Source organism: Plodia interpunctella, chromosome 7 (genome assembly GCF_027563975.2).
Source record: "Plodia interpunctella isolate USDA-ARS_2022_Savannah chromosome 7, ilPloInte3.2, whole genome shotgun sequence".
Classification (NCBI taxonomy): domain Eukaryota; kingdom Metazoa; phylum Arthropoda; class Insecta; order Lepidoptera; family Pyralidae; genus Plodia; species Plodia interpunctella.
Window position 1 is genome coordinate 11,225,139 of NC_071300.1, and position 3,910 is coordinate 11,229,048.

Here is a 3,910-nt window from a genome sequence, read left to right on the forward strand (position 1 = left end):
TGACGCGACGAATAAACGCCTTCTGCGGCAGGCGCAGAAGGTGATCGCGGTAAGGGCGATACGGGGGTACCGTACCGTGGCGTACGCTGCGGCCACAGCCCTCGCGGGCGACCCGCCGTGGGAGTTGGTGGCGGAGGTGCTCGCCGAGGTTTACCACTTTGTGGCGAACAGGAGGGAAATCGGCGAGCACCCCTCGCCTGAGATGGTCCGGCGGGTCCGCTTGCGAGGGCAAGCGGAACTCATGCGGAGGTGGGAGGCAGACCTGGCGCGGGCAACGTACGGTGTACGCACAGTGGAGGCCCTGCGCCAGGTCCTGGAGAGATGGATGTTGAGGCGGCGCAAGCCTCTCACCTTCCGCATGACGCAGGTGCTCACCGGGCATGGCTGCTTCGGTGAGTACTTGCACCGCGTGGCCCAGCGGGAGACCGAGCCGGTCTGCCACGATTGTGGCGAGGCTCGGGACACTGCTCAACATGTTCTAGAGCAGTGTCCCAGGTGGAGTCGGCAGCGCCACGATCTGGTGGCAGTGCTCGGTGGAGTGGATCTGTCGCTCCCGAGTGTCGTCAATGCGATGCTCGGGAGTGACGGAGCCTGGGCGGCAGTGGCCTCCTTCTGTGAGACTGTTATGTCACAGAGGGAGGCCGAGGAAAGGAACCGCGAGGACCACCCCCTCGCGGAGCCGATCCGCAGAAGGCGGACGGGGGTGCGACGCAGGCGCTACCTTGCGCGCCTGCAGGCGCCCCCCTAAATCGGTGGGACTAGTCCCACCCGACGGCAGGGGTCCACCAGGTGTCGGTGGGCCCCTGAGAATGGTGAGTCCGGTCTCTGGCGAAAGAGACCGGCCAGTCGCTGAGGCGTCTTGTGTTAGATAGATCCGAGGCGCCTCCCTGTAAAGCGGCCGATGGCACCCGCAGGGGTTTAGTGGGTAGTCTGGGCTGGATAGCGGCCCAGGAGTCCCACACTCAGTGCGTAAATGCATTCCCCTGCGAAAACAAAAAAAAAAAAAAAAAAAAAAAAAAAAAAAAAAAAAAAAAAAAAAAAAAAAAAAAAAAAAAAGGTTAGGTTAGGTTGGGGTGCTACTGTCAGGAAACCTCCACGTTGGCTCGATGATTTGTAGGTTTGCTTCTGTCACTTGATCTTTGATTCGGTGATAGCGGCGGCTGACAAGTTATTGGGCTGGTGCACCCTGGGCGACGGTTAATAACTCCCCGTTTAGGGGTCTTGTTAGCCGTTGGCAAATGTCCTGGCAACTGGTGGTGGGTTACCCATGTCGGGTAACCCAGGTTGGAGAGCCAATTGGCTCAGTGGCTGTGAGAGAAGGGGGCTAAGCCCTCTACTCTTACAGCCGTGGTAGGGGTCGCGGGGGAAGAGGAGGGGTTGGTATTACGGTGCGCCGCTCTCCCTATCCTCCGCGACCAGGCGCGGCCATGGCGCAAACATGGTGGTCGGTGGGGCCGCAGAGGAGGAGGACTGCCGGTATTACGGTGCGCCGCTGTCCCTATCCTCTGCGGCCGAATGAGGCGCGGCCATGGCGCAGGCATGGTGGTCGGTGGGGCCGCAGAGGAGGAGGACTGCCGGTATTACGGTGCGCCGCTGTCCCTATCCTCTGCGGCCGAATAAGACGGAGAGCCGCTGCCTCCGGTCTGCTTCCGGACTGGATGGCGTGCGGCTCGCCTTGGTGGTTGGGGGCGCGCCTGCGGGCGCCCCCCTGAATCGGTGGGACAAGGGTCCCACCCGGCGGCAGGGGTCCTTCAGATGTCGGAGGGCCCCTGAGAGTGGAGAGTCCGGTCTCTGGTGATAGAGACCGGCCAGTCGCTGAGGCGCCTTGTGCTAGTTAGATCCGAGGCGCCTCTTTGTAAAGCGGCCGATGGCATCCGCAGGGGTTTAGTGGGTAGTCTGGGCCGATTAGCTGCCCAGGAGTCCCACACTCAGTGCGTAAATGCATTCCCCTGCGAAAACAAAAAAAAAAAAAAAAAAAAAAAAAAAAAGGTTAGGTTAGGTTAGGTTAGGTTAGGTTAGGTTAGGTTAGGTTAGGTTAGGTTAGGTTAGGTTAGGTTAGGTTAGGTTAGGTTAGGTTAGGTTAGGTTAGGTTAGGTTAGGTTAGGTTAGGTTAGGTTAGGTTAGGTTAGGTTAGGTTAGGTTAGGTTAGGTTAGGTTAGGTTAGGTTAGGTTAGGTTAGGTTAGGTTAGGTTAGGTTAGGTTAGGTTAGGTTAGGTTAGGTTAGGTTAGGTTAGGTTAGGTTAGGTTAGGTTAGGTTAGGTTAGGTTAGGTTAGGTTAGGTTAGGTTAGGTTAGGTTAGGTTAGGTTAGGTTAGGTTAGGTTAGGTTAGGTTAGGTTAGGTTAGGTTAGGTTAGGTTAGGTTAGGTTAGGTTAGGTTAGGTTAGGTTAGGTTAGGTTAGGTTAGGTTAGGTTAGGTTAGGTTAGGTTAGGTTAGGTTAGGTTAGGTTAGGTTAGGTTAGGTTAGGTTAGGTTAGGTTAGGTTAGGTTAGGTTAGGTTAGGTTAGGTTAGGTTAGGTTAGGTTAGGTTAGGTTAGGTTAGGTTAGGTTAGGTTAGGTTAGGTTAGGTTAGGTTAGGTTAGGTTAGGTTAGGTTAGGTTAGGTTAGGTTAGGTTAGGTTAGGTTAGGTTAGGTTAGGTTAGGTTAGGTTAGGTTAGGTTAGGTTAGGTTAGGTTAGGTTAGGTTAGGTTAGGTTAGGTTAGGTTAGGTTAGGTTAGGTTAGGTTAGGTTAGGTTAGGTTAGGTTAGGTTAGGTTAGGTTAGGTTAGGTTAGGTTAGGTTAGGTTAGGTTAGGTTAGGTTAGGTTAGGTTAGGTTAGGTTAGGTTAGGTTAGGTTAGGTTAGGTTAGGTTAGGTTAGGTTAGGTTAGGTTAGGTTAGGTTAGGTTAGGTTAGGTTAGGTTAGGTTAGGTTAGGTTAGGTTAGGTTAGGTTAGGTTAGGTTAGGTTAGGTTAGGTTAGGTTAGGTTAGGTTAGGTTAGGTTAGGTTAGGTTAGGTTAGGTTAGGTTAGGTTAGGTTAGGTTAGGTTAGGTTAGGTTAGGTTAGGTTAGGTTAGGTTAGGTTAGGTTAGGTTAGGTTAGGTTAGGTTAGGTTAGGTTAGGTTAGGTTAGGTTAGGTTAGGTTAGGTTAGGTTAGGTTAGGTTAGGTTAGGTTAGGTTAGGTTAGGTTAGGTTAGGTTAGGTTAGGTTAGGTTAGGTTAGGTTAGGTTAGGTTAGGTTAGGTTAGGTTAGGTTAGGTTAGGTTAGGTTAGGTTAGGTTAGGTTAGGTTAGGTTAGGTTAGGTTAGGTTAGGTTAGGTTAGGTTAGGTTAGGTTAGGTTAGGTTAGGTTAGGTTAGGTTAGGTTAGGTTAGGTTAGGTTAGGTTAGGTTAGGTTAGGTTAGGTTAGGTTAGGTTAGGTTAGGTTAGGTTAGGTTAGGTTAGGTTAGGTTAGGTTAGGTTAGGTTAGGTTAGGTTAGGTTAGGTTAGGTTAGGTTAGGTTAGGTTAGGTTAGGTTAGGTTGGGGTGCTACTGTCAGGAAACCTCCACGTTGGCTCGATGATTTGAAGGTTTGCTTCTGTCACTTGATCTTTGATTCGGTGATAGCGGCGGCTGACAAGTTATTGGGCTGGTGCACCCTGGGCGACGGTTAATAACTCCCCGTTTAGGGGTCTTGTTAGCCGTTGGCAAATGTCCTGGCAACTGGTGGTGGGTTACCCATGTCGGGTAACCCAGGTTGGAGAGCCAATTGGCTCAGTGGCTGTGAGAGAAGAGGGCTAAGCCCTCTACTCTTACAGCCGTGGTAGGGGTCGCGGGGGAAGAGGAGGGGTTGGTATTACGGTGCGCCGCTCTCCCTATCCTCCGCGACCAGGCGCGGCCATGGCGCAAACATGGTGATCGGTGGGGCCGCAGAGGAGGAGGACTGCCGGTATTACGGTGC